Here is a 13037-nt window from a genome sequence, read left to right as displayed (position 1 = left end):
AGCCAAAGACCCGGAGCGAGTGAAGGACTCCCCGCTGCCGAAGACCTGGACTGCCGCCAGGTATGTAAAAAAAATTAAAAAGGCGCATAAGGCGCGGGGCCCTCTTAGGTGCGGGGCCTGATTACGGGGAATCGGGGGAATCAGCTTAAAGCCAGCCCTGTTCATAAATAACTTGGTGTTTTGCAAGAGACGGTAACGCTACTGAACTTTTTTCTTGCTGAAAAGTGATATTTAGCTCTTTCCTCTTGTTTTGCATTGACAGGCTCATTGCACGGGGAAAACAGTATTTTAGTCCCTTTGTGAATCAACCAATCTTTATTTTTTGCTTCCAAAGACGATTTGCTTTATGTCTCAGCAGTCCGATAAAGTTAGTCATTGTCCCTCACAGATTAATTTCTTGTGTTTTTAACAGAAATGAGAACATTTTTCTCTATGTGCAGGATTCTTTTTGAAAGAGACACTGCCAATGCAAATTAGAACCAAAATTTTAGACTTTGTAAAAACATATTTATTTAAAAAAAAAAAGCTTCCAGTGAAAAGAGTCTTTTAAAAACAACTAAGCATGGTATTGCCACCCCCAATCATTCAACAGTCATGAATGAGGTCCTAGAAAAATGTGAGATTGGAATCAAATCATGAGAGAAAAGAAATATTGGGAGCATTTTGTTTTCTGATTATTTTTTTTTTGAGCCTTTACATTTCAGGTTTTCTCTACAGCCATGAGGGATAAAAAAATTTTTTATCTCAATGAAAGCTGAGATTTTGATGTAATGGAATCACTCCTGAATCTGAGGCCTTACGAAAAACAGCAAATATTGCAAGAGTCACAATAAAATCTCAGGCACTGGGAACACTTTAAGCATATCCCTGCAATATTTACAACCCAAGCAATTCAGCATTGAGATCCTGAACCAATCCATGCAACAAAGCTTGATGCCAACTCTGTCCACATATCTACACCAGTGACACCATCACAGGACCTAACCAGATCAGCTACAACATCACCAGTTTATTCACCTGCACGTCCACTAATGTTATATATGCCATCATGTGCCAGCGATGCCCCTCTGCTATGTACATCGGCCAAACTGGACAGTCCCCACTTAAAAGGATAAATGGACACAAATCAGATATTAGGAATGGCAATATACAAAAACTTGTAGGAGAACACTTCAACCTCCCTGGCCACACAATAGCAGATTTAAAGGTAGCCATCCTACAGCAAAAAAACTTCAGGACCAGATGTCAAAGAGAAACTGCTGAGCTTCAGTTCATTTGCAAATTTGACACCATCAGCTCAGGATTACACTTGTGATTGGCTAGCCAACTACAAAAGCAGTTTCTCCTCCATTGGTGTTCACACCTCAACTGCTAGAAGAGGGTCTCATCCTCCCTGATTGAACTAACCTCATTATCTCTAAACTGATTCTTGCCTGCATATTTATACCTGCCTCTGGAATGCGTTACATGCATCTGACAAAGTTGGTATTCACCCATGAAAGCTTATGCTCCAATACATCTGTTAGTCAATAAGGTGCCACAGGACTCTTTGTCGCTTTTTACAGATCCAGACTAACACGGCTGTCCCTCTGATTCTTGATCACAGAATGCATGGGTATATCTAACCATGCTGGAAACTACACCTCCTGCTCCAGTATAGACATACCTTTAAAGATTCAGCACTGGGTGCTCTTGGTGGACAATGGAGGGGGAAGACAGGAGCAGTTGCTTTGAAAGGCTAACAGATGTCCCTTGAAACTAAATGCTGACCATTATGTTAATTCACTTTTAATTATATCTATTATTTGTAGAACAGTAGTGCTCAGGGACCCCAAACGAGATCAGGGCATCATTGTGCCAGAGCAATCCCTGCTTTCAAGAGCTGTATGATAATAACGCTACTGCTGGCTTACCCATGCATACGCGCACAGAAGAACCTAACTTTCTTTGGAACATTGGAAGATTGTTGTTAAAAATATCACTGCTATTGTTAAAAAAGCATAATCCATGTTACCAGCTCGCAGTTTTATTGAGAGTCCTGTAACATTTGGTGTTCTTCTTTAAGCCCCATCTGCTGGAACCAGGTTATTACCTGAGAATCTCAGCTTTCATTAAAAGAAAGTAAGTTTCTAGCTCTCATGGTTGTGGAGAACAGCCTGGAAATATAACCTGTGTATATTAAGGGCACAAATAAACCCCAAATTTATTATTTTTAAAAAACACCTCATGATTTGTAAGTCACTGTCATGATTTTTTGGGTCTTGACTCATGGTTTTTGAACCATTTTGGGTTGGCAGTGCTGCATGCAATACATGTTCAAAGTACAATTTTCAAAGGGTGAAAACGTATACATATCCAAACAAGGCCCTTCTTCTGGGAGGATTAGTTCCCTGCCTTCTTTCAGTTTTCGACTGCCTTCTCTTTCAAAGTTAATGTTTCAAGACTTTTTCCCCCTAATGTTGAAAGTGTTTTTTTCCCCCACATTCTTCTTTCTGAAAGAAACGTAAACTTTCAACAACAAAAATCAGTCTTGGGCTCAGACTAGGCTTGGAAAATTTCAGCCCAATGCAGTAGGCACTGTTCTTGGATAGTTATGAGTGACTGAGGACAAGAAGGGTTTAAACAATATTAGTGTGCTAGGTATGATCAAACCAAGGAAATTCACTCTGCCCTATTAGCTTTAGGCACAATTTAGCAAGGAAAGGACAGAGTGAGAACCGTAACTCTCAATGTCCTTGCTTTGTAGATGTAAACCTGTCCTTAATGCATAGGTTACATTATACAAATGTTTAGTTTCAAAGAAAATAAATATTTTTCATAGCCAGATCAGTTGCCTGTAAGAGCACATTTCAGGACTATGAGCACTTGATCCTGACACCCTGTCAGCATAATCTACTCCTAACACTTGTGCAGCAATGCCACCCTTATTATCAGTCCTGCCATGGCAGTACCAGCTCCATTTCAGACGATCCTTTAACAACACAGGCCTCATTCCTGGCTCTTGAAATGTAGCACCAGCTCTGCCCCAGTACCCCCTCTTCTGTGTTGATACTTTCTCGGGTGCTATTTTGGCACTATTAAAACTTGCCACTTCAAAAGCTTAAAGGGTTTCTTTTCAGTGCTGTCAAACACTGGTTTTCAAAAAGCTTTCTGCTAACCACTGTAATTATGCAATTTGCAAAATCTCGTTAAAGTGTTTAAAAATGGCCTGCCTGCTGGCCCTGTGCTCTCCACTACTGTGAGAGAGACTGAGGTTTGATTCCACGGTCCAGCCTCTAATTCTCTACACCAGCAGGGATTGGGAGTGTGGTGGAGATGTTGCACTTAGCCCTCCTCACTCTCTGTGACATTGGGGCTTGTGATTACTGGGGGAGCTAAGGTTCACAGGTGTCCGTTTTTTGACCAGAACACCCGGTCAGAAAGGGACCCCGGTGGCTCCAGTCAGCACTGCTGACCAGGCCATTAAAAATCTGGATGGCGGTGCGGTGGGGCTAAGGCAGTCTTTGTGCAACTCCCGGAAGCAGCGGCATGTCCCCCCTCTGACTTCGACACATAGGGGCTGCAGGGGTGGCGCCTGTGGACTGGGTAGCATGCAGAGCCGCCTGGCCATGCCTCTGTCTAAGGGCCAGAGAGGAGACATTCTGCTGCTTCCGGGAGCTGCTTGAGGTAAGCACCACATGGAGCCTGCACCCCTGACTCCCTCCTGCACTCTAACCCCCTGCTCCAGCCATGATCCCCCTCCCACCCTCCGAACCCCTTGGTCCCAGCCTGGAGCACCCTCCTGCAACCCAAACCCCTCAGCCCCACCCCAGAGCCCGCACCTCTAGCTGGAGCCCCCAACCTCCCTAAACCCCAACCCCAGCCTTGATCCTCCTCCCACCCTCTGAACCCCTCGGTCCCAGCCTGGAGCACCCTCCTATGCCCCAAACCGTTCATCCCTGCCCCATACCAGACCTCACACCCCTAGTCAGAGCCCTCACCACTTCACACCCCAACCCCCTGCCCCAGTCCAGAGCCCCCTCCCACACCCATAACCCCTCATTTCTGGCCCCACCCCAGAGCCTAAACCCCTCACCCCTTCCTGCATCCCAACCTCCTGAGCCAGCCGGTGTAAATGAGCAAGTGAGTGAGGGTGGGGAGAGAAAGCAACAGAGGGAGGGGGATGGAGTGAGCAGGGGGCAGGGTCTTGGAGAAGGGGCAGGGCAGGCCCTCACAGAAGGGGCGGGAGCGGGGTACGGTTGTTCCATTTTGTGCAAGTAGAAAGTTGGCAACCCTAGGGGGAGTAGAGAGCAAGAAGATGTTTCATTGCTCTGTAGCTAGGGCTGTGATCATGAACGCTGTTTATATTCATGTTCTACATTTAACCATCAGCTAGAAACTGATTATATATTACCAATGAATTTGACAGGAGTTGATTCAGATAATAATATAAACATTCTTTCAGCCTACCTAAAAGATGGATATATATAGGTAATTTAAACTAAAATAGAGATTGCTGAAAAATTTAGAAGAAACACTTTTCTGTTGGAAAACACTGTTTTGTTGAAGCTGAAGTGTTTCATGGAATATGTTGATGTCAATGAAATTTTCATTTACTTTCATTTTCATTTTCTTATTTTGTTTCATTCCAACTTATATAAAATAATCAACTATATCCATATTTAATATTTGAGATGATATAATGTTTTGACTTTGTTGAAAGAAAACATTCCAGATCATTTTGCTGTCACATCTAAATATTTCAGAATTTTTGCTCTGTGAAAAATTTCAACTTTTTCATCGCACTTTGGGATGAAAACAAATTTCAGAATGTTGGAATTTCCCACACAACATAAACTTGTTCTTTGAGCAGCTCTAGGCTATAATATTTGTGGCTATCTCCCTATGTATCTAATGTGAAACATTCTTTTTATGTAGGAGATATAATTCAGTTTTCCCTTTTTCCTTTTTCATATGCCTTTTGAGAATTAAACAGCTTGCAGTTACTCTGAGTATAGGAATAGATGTTTATTTAATTATCTGCCCAGATAGTGCTTTTTGCAGATGGTTGTAAGAGGAGTACTCACACAGGTTGTTGATACAGGGGGGGACTATTGACTCTTAACCATGTAAGCAAAAGTTTGAAAACTCCCTTAATGATTGGCCTCTCCCAGGGACCATGAGATGGACAAGGCCAGGTAACTGTCTATGAATGCCCTGGCTTTCATGAGGCATTCTGCTTGTCACACAGAGAAGCTAACATCTTCAGGTATGATTCTTTGCTAGTCTTAATGGGGTCAGATTCAGCCTGTGAGCTCTATCCTTTAAGAGTGTTTCTAAAGAAGTTGGGATGAATTTAGTTCATGATGTCCAGTGTGGCTGGAGCGACCTGATTCGATTAGCTGGGGAGGCCCAAGAGCACTTGAAACAGACACAGATCATAGTAAAACCCATGTCTCATTCAAGATGAAACAGGGAGACTGTACAATTAGGATGTCCCTTGGGTGCCCTGTAGAGCTTCTGGTTAATACTGACTGTGGGTTTATGCTGAATGAACATGGTATTGAGGCATCTTTGAAAAAAGTCTGTGTTACATATAATATATTAAATAATAAAAATATCTCATGCTGGTTTCCCATAGAACCGGTTGTAGAAATGCTGATACATCAGAAAGTAAGTTGTGCTTACTGCATTACTCACCCAGCTGAAACCAGAACTACTGGAAATCTCATTAAAAATTGTTGTAAAGACATTTCCAGCACAATTCCTGAACTAAAGAGTTTGGATAAGCATCCATATCAGAGCTCAGCCTCAGTCCTTTCAAGGACTGCTCTTGTGATGACAAATATCAATCCCATGTCAAATTGAGTCATATGCTGACAAGTTAACTTTCAAGCTAACTGTGATATGTCAGAAGGTACAAAAATCAGTATCAGATCTACTGATCCTTGCTAACATTTGCCTAAATTAACTAATCTGGCCCAGGTTCACCTCTCCTGCACAACAAGGCTTCTCATGGCAGGCACTTCCTTGAGCTATTCACAGTTGAAAGCAGTTTTACCTTTCACCAGGACTCCCTAAAGGTCCTGGCAGAACTGAGAAGCTGAAGCAGCAGTGCACTGAACAGGTGTATATTTAATGTGCTTTAACAACAAATCTTCTGTGGACCATGCCATCCAATTTTGGAACGGTGTTTCCCCCCTCCATGCATTATCTCATAGTAGAGCGACGATTGCACCTTGGATCATAACTCCATTGGAAGACTTTCCTCCACCAGGGCCTCCTGTTCTAGACTCAGTGTGCAATGGCATGTACTAGCACAAACTCTGGCTCACAGCCTCTGAGTGAAGTTTATCCATAATCTAAGCTTCAAAATCCTGCCACAGTTTTGTTCCCTTCTGGGACACCATTTCAGTTTCAAAAATGTCCTTCCTAAGGTCAAGTGACCAGAATTGCAAACAGCATTCTACTTCTGGCGCCTGATACTCCATTGCCTTTCACCTTGTGTAGCCATTTACACCTGTGCAGGCAGAGTGTAAAGGCAGTAGAGAATAAGACCTCTAATCTTATTACTTACTAGTGTTGTGTATTGTGACATACTACATTTTAGCTATATACAGTCCATACAGTTCCTCTCTCTGTGGTAACCCCTTGTTTGCATTTTCAGTTTTTCCAAAATCATGCCAATAATTTTAATGTAAAATAGATTAACATTGTTTCCCGTGAGCTATTTCCTCTATGATTGTTTTCTTTTTCAAAGTGAGTTTAACATGTTTGAGAGCTGCAGGGTTAACCATACTGGATACTGAAGACCTTATGTTCAGGATTGGCCCAATACGAACAATGGTAATGAAAGCTTACGCACCGTGCCCTGCTAATGTGGTTCAAAAGTGACCTGGAGGAGCATACCTAATCTGAAGGTGGGTACGTAGTATAGAATTAAAACACATTCATTCTTTATCCTGAAATGTACTGAGACCACTATCTCATATCACATACCAGCAGACCCCTTGCAGCCTTCAGCAGCAATGACATTGGGTCACTCCCTACCTGGGCCAGATTTAGAACACATGCTTAGGTGGTAAAAGCTTTTTATCCCCTTACCTGAGTCTTTCAGTTCCCCATCCAAATATGTTTGAATGTGTTCACTCTGTTCTGGCTTGATCCTGCTTGGTGCTGACCCTAACATAGCAATGCATATGTTGAAGTGCTTGGCTAGATCAGGGCCAGAGTTCCCAGCTTCTTGCAGAATGAAGCCCAGTGTGCCTATTTTCTGTCAGTAGTATAATTAGCTTCTTTTGATACCCTCCTGAGTTTCATTTACCGTATAAACAAAAGCAGGACTAATGCCAGCCCTTTGTAACACTTTGCTTGTTACCTCTCTACATGTTGAATGGCTTTCTTTTATTGGCGCCCTCTGTTCCCTTTTCCTAATCCAATCCTTAATCCCTTTGAACAGTTTTTTCCCCGATAAACATACTGTCCGACCTTGAGTGAAAATGTTGTTGTGTGGCACAGTGGTAAATACATCTTTGAAATCAAGATAAATAAGGTTTTCTATGGCTTTCTCTTGTTAGCCCTAAAGAACCACAACTGTTATAAGAAAGTAAGCGGGATTCTATTCTGGTCTGTGCATAATCAAGAGAATTGTAGAGCTAAATTCTTCGTGAAACCACATCTGTGCAACCACATGGAAGACAATGTGCTAAATTGTGCTCAGCCCAGCAAGGACACACAGGAAAACAGGGTGCAACAGTAGGTTTGGGCTGAATCCCACTGAATAGCTGATGCATTACTCCCAGCTAACAACACTTCATTTTCTGGGAGGAGACTTGAACCACAAAATTATTGGAGAAAATACAAGGGATGTCAAAAGAACAAACTGTAGGAATTGCTGAGAAAGATCTGAGGGGCCTAAAAGTTTCATGCTAGCCTGATAATCAATAGCCATTTGCCGTAATTTTAAGATAGTTTTGATGTTTCTTTTCCTTTATTTGTTTAAGTGGAAAAGTTACTTTCATAACACCACCCAGATGTGATTAGGGTGAAATTCATCCAAGTGCTGATGTAGAAGGCCTGCAGTTACTGTGGAGGGGTATCAGTAGTGGCTTTGAAGAGATGATCCCATGTTGGCTCCAAATAGAATAGTTTGGAGAGAAGCACTAGAGTCAGGCTGGGTGGAGGGAACTAGGGGAAGAGCCAAAGGACCTAAGCTGGCCCCAAACCCCGACAACAGGAGCCAAGGATGGATAATGCCAGCTATTCCAGCCCATAGGCAGGTCAGAAGCCATGGAAGGGCTGCAATGCAGCCCTGTGGCCTGTCCATGGATTGGAGGGATAGATTCTGTGTCCTGTGACATGCACAACCCACACAGAGTTCCTACCTCATGTATGGAAGCCTGCCCAACCCTCTGCACAGGGAGGAGGGGAGCAATGCTGGTGCTGCCAAGAAGGAAGGCAGAAGAAACCATGCTATTGCTGGATACTTTCAGTGCTGAGCACACTGGCCCACTTCTGCAAAGCACCTAAGGACATGCTTAACGTTAAGCATGTTGTGACACTAGCAGACCAAATGCCAGCTCATGCCAAGGCTCCAGGCCTCCTTGTAAATAACTCATTTTTTTTCTTAGTTAATAAATCTTTAGTTAGTATATTACAGTATTGGCTGCAAGCCTTGCCTTTGGTGAGAGATCTGGGGTGTAACTGACCTGGGATAAGTGACTGGTCCTTTGAAACTGGAAGTAACCTGAATATTGTTGTGATTTTGGTGTAAGGACCATCTGTCAGAAAGACAGGCATGATATACCAGAGTGTCCAAGGGGACTGTCTATGATTGCATGTTAAGGCTGTTATAGTGCTTTAGTAGTTCACACTTGTTACTTGGTTGGTGAAATCTAACCAGTTTGGGGTTTTTGCCCCGTTCCTGTACCATCTGCCCTGAGGTTCACACTCATGCTCATGAGTCACTCCAGACAGCCTGGCACATGTGAGAAGTCCCATTTATGTCATATCATTCTGCCTTTACAAATTAAAATGCCAAAAATAAATAAGTAGAATTAACAAAAAGTATAGTATGGGTGGGAAAATCCAATGTGATTTCATGGTGCATGGAAGAGGCATCAAGTCATGGAAACATGACTTGATTTCAATGTGGCCAGAATTTCACCCCAGGGTTTTAATTTATGACTGCCAGCCTGGCTGAAGTTTCACTGTCATCAATCTTACTCAGGATACAAAAAGTACAGTTAAAAAGGGAGAAAGGAGTCAGGTAATACCAGATAATATACTGTAGTTACCACAGTTACAAGAGGAAATGGGATGTTCTGGAGAATTAAAGTCCAATGAGTTTGACTTTGATTTGGGAGTAGAAAATGGAAATTCTTATGTCCTAGATTGCAAAATATTTAGAATTGTATTAAATATGGGAAAGTCATAAACAAGTTCATGCCTGAGAAGTTTGTTGGTTATATTATTGATTGTTAAAAATAAGACTGAAGCAATAAACTTATTTTTGCAACTAAAGTAATCAAATCTGACTGTAAATATGTGCAAGAAACATGCTGAATATGAAGGTGCCATTTTACATTCCCAGTTCAAAGAATAGCTGCACTTTAAACAGTTTGCAATAACAGGCTTATAGTCCATCTCAAGGTATATTTCATTTACATATATATGCCAGGTACACAGGATGAAGGCTGAAACGTGCTTTTACGTTTCCCCCTGAAATAAATACCTAATTTCAACCTTAAATTCAAAACGGTTCACTCCCAGAACACCTCAGAATGGCCACTAAATCTCACCACCACTGCAACAAAATGTAAACCACACTTCTTTGACCTAGCCTCTCTGCTAGAGTTACAGAAGCAGTCTCCTCTTGGAAAGTTCTCTGCTTATTTGGGGGCATTCTCAGATCTTTTTCAGGGCACTCTTCAACTGGCTTGACTTGCTGTTGCTTCACCCCAGGGAGTCGAGGGTCCTTCTTCTCATTACATCCAATCTCATTTTCTATCACCCTTTCCATCAAATGTCTCCCTTACACTGAATATCTGTATTATGGATTGTTTTTCTGCAGGTGTATTAGCTTTCCTTTTTCCAGGACCAAACTCCGCTTATTTCCTGCCTTGATAATGACATACAGTGCACCATACATGACAGTATCTTTCTGCCTACAGTAAAATATAGCCAGAGAGAGAGAGAGAGATGCTTTACACTAGCTGTGCTTCACTTCTACTCTCCAAAGGAGAGTGTGCTCATTTTCCAGAATTAACTTTTAATTCTTTAACCAACAAGTGATTTGTGAAAAAGAGAACAGGGATCAGAGAACTCGACAACTCCATTTCATAGTCCCCAAAAATTATCAGATCATAAATATACCTGCAGGAAAAAGGGTGAAAATATAGCACAGGAAAAAGGAAGCATTTGGCAGGATGCATGCTTTGTTTGAAAACTGAAGGTGGGGGGTAGTCAATGCTACAAGATGATGGAATTAAACTGTGCTGGTATTATGGCAAATAACTATTAATTAAGGACTAGATTGTGCCTTTAGTGTAGGCACACTGCCCTAGGGGGAAGCTCTGCCCCCACAAAAAAACCTGTGCTGGCTTATACATTGGGCATAGAACCAAACATCCACCCACTCCTCTCTTTTCTGGGAGGAAATATTGGGGGTCAAGATGCAGGGAAACTGTGGTGGGGAATTGGGTGGAGAGTCTTACACCCCTTCATGGTCAAGGAGGGGCTATCCACAATCTAGACATACTTTTGCCATGTATAAACTACTTTACATTATCAAAGTGCTTGACAAACCTTAACTAAAAATCCTCCCAATAATGGTGGTAATACTGTGAAACAGCAGTATCTCCTGCAGTTCCTGCAGCATTTTATTACACATTTATTGTACCCTTATATATATTCACTAGAAAATATTAATAGTCACTCCAGTCACAACTTCCAGTCATTCTTCCAAGATCCTGATTGTCGCTTCCCAGTCCTCAGCATAAAGCCTTCACTGATCATCCATCTAGGCCTATCTAGCTCTCCACTTCAGCATTCCTCCCTGTAAAAGTGAATAACACCACTACATAATGTTATATGGAAATTTCACATGCCACAAAATTATTTGTCATTTTGCTATCAAATACAATTTTCCTCCGGTGCTCATTGAGTCCATCACACATGTACAAATGAGGAAACTGAGAGAGGTTCATTAACTGGTGAGAGATCAGGGCCATACTATATGGTCTCAAGGCTTTGCTCCCGTATCTGGATTCCCCTCATGTGCTGATCATCAGAGCATGTCAGCCAGGTCCTGTATCAACAGACAAAGGAGGAATAAGATATATAGTCCTTCAAAGAGAAGCTGATTTCATGATGACTTGGGCAGAGGAGGCCCTGCAGTCAATAAGCTCCCTTCACATCCAAGGGAAAATCAATGGTACAGGTGACTGACTCAGGAGGCAAAAGTTAGATCATCCAGAATGGGAACTATATATATGGACATGTTCCATCTACTGGTAAAGGAATTTAGTCTCCCAGCAATAGATCTGTTTCCCTCCCACCTGAATCAGAGGATTTCAGTGTTCTTTTGTCTGTGGTTTCACAAAACCAGGGAACAGGCATCTTGTTGCAAAGATGGTCAAAGAGACTCATACAAAATTCCCTTTTCCTGTCCATACCAGAACACAATGAAAGATCAGGAGAGAAGCAGCACTGGTAATTCTGGTAGTCCCATTTGCCGCTTGTATAGGGAAAGCCCCTGGTGGGCCGGGCTGGGCCGGTGTGTTTACCTGCCCTGTCCGCAGGTACGTCCAATTGCGGCTCCCACTGGTCGTGGATCACTGCTCTAGGCCAATGGAAGCTGCTGGAAGCGGTGGCCAGTAAGTCCCTCTGCCCGCGCCACTTTCCTACACAAGCGGCGACCCCTCTTTGAGAAACCCTGATCTAGAAGAGATCTGATATTACAAGGGCCAACCATGCATCAGAATCCAGACAATCTGAGCCTACCTGCCTGGCTCTTGAATGGAGTTGTTTAAGCCAAAGTGATTATGCAGAAGAGGAAATAGCCACACTTTTAGCTTCCAGAAATAAATCTTCTAACTCAGTGGATTCAGGGCCCTTGTTGAATTTTATCCATTGGGGCCAGGACAAGAGTCTCATCTCCGCATCTGTATTGGTATCACAGATTCCTGAATTTCTTCAAGATGGACTCAGGCTAGGCCTGGCAGTTCAGATACTCAGGGTACGTCTACACTGCATCTGGGAGCATCCCAGCCCAGGTAGACAGCATCACACTTTCAGGATTTGAGCTAGAAGGCTAATAGCAGTGTAGACACCATGGCTTAGGCTGCAGCTTGGGGTCTCAAGCCCACCTGACCGCCTGGGCCACTGGGGACTCTTGTAGCTCCCAGTACCAACAGGAGGGCCTCTTAGGGCAAATCTACACTACAAAATGAAGTCGACCTAAGTTATATTGACATGCAGCCACTGCAGTATTTGAATTGGTTTTACGTGTCCACACTACACTCCTTGTGTCAGCGGTACGTGTTCTAACCAGGAGCACTTGCACTGATTTAACTGCCTGTGTGGAACAGTTTCTGAAAGGCAGCAACAATTGATGTAAGCAACGCAGAGTCTACATTGACACTGCATCGACCTAATGACAATGACTTAAGTGCTACACCTCTCGCTGTGGTGGAGTTATTAAGTTGGTGCAGTGGGCAAGTCACATTGGTGGGAGCTATGTTTTAGTGTAGGTGCTTACAGAGTTAGGTCGACGTAAGCTGCCTTACATCAACCTAACTCTGTAGTGTCAACCAGGCCTTAATCCTAGGGTTGTTTCCCGCAGTCGTCTTCCCGCACTTACTGCCTATCAGAATAGTTTCTCTGGGCTTACAGACTTCCCCAGCCCAGCACCCAGAAGATCAACTTCTCTTCTAGCTTAAACAGGACGTTTGAGGGCATGTGCTCCTCAGGCTTAGGTTCTGGTGGCTGTTAGAGTTAAGGGAGTGTGGCTGGCTGGGTGAATGTATATGAGTCAGAGAGGCTGCAGAATGGACTGG

The 13037-nt window shown here is 43.0% G+C and overlaps 1 protein-coding gene across 8 annotated transcripts in view; it reads left to right on the top strand.

Moving 5' to 3' along the window:
• Window positions 1-13037, top strand: part of MMP16 (matrix metallopeptidase 16) — a 290712-nt gene that overhangs the window by 74576 nt on the left and 203099 nt on the right. The window contains exon 1 of one of the 8 annotated variants that reach the window (XM_039527482.1): window positions 6088-6106. The exons of 6 other annotated variants lie outside the window; for them this stretch is intronic. The gene's annotated coding sequence lies outside the window, so the exon portion shown is untranslated. Of the gene's footprint in view, window positions 1-6087; window positions 6107-6847; window positions 6900-13037 lie in introns of those variants that run through there. One more of the 8 variants, XM_039527481.1, reaches the window with a different exon arrangement.

This window comes from Mauremys reevesii, linkage group 2, assembly GCF_016161935.1.
Source record: "Mauremys reevesii isolate NIE-2019 linkage group 2, ASM1616193v1, whole genome shotgun sequence".
Lineage (NCBI taxonomy): Eukaryota > Metazoa > Chordata > Testudines > Geoemydidae > Mauremys > Mauremys reevesii.
This window is presented reverse-complemented; position numbering and strand designations above follow the sequence as displayed.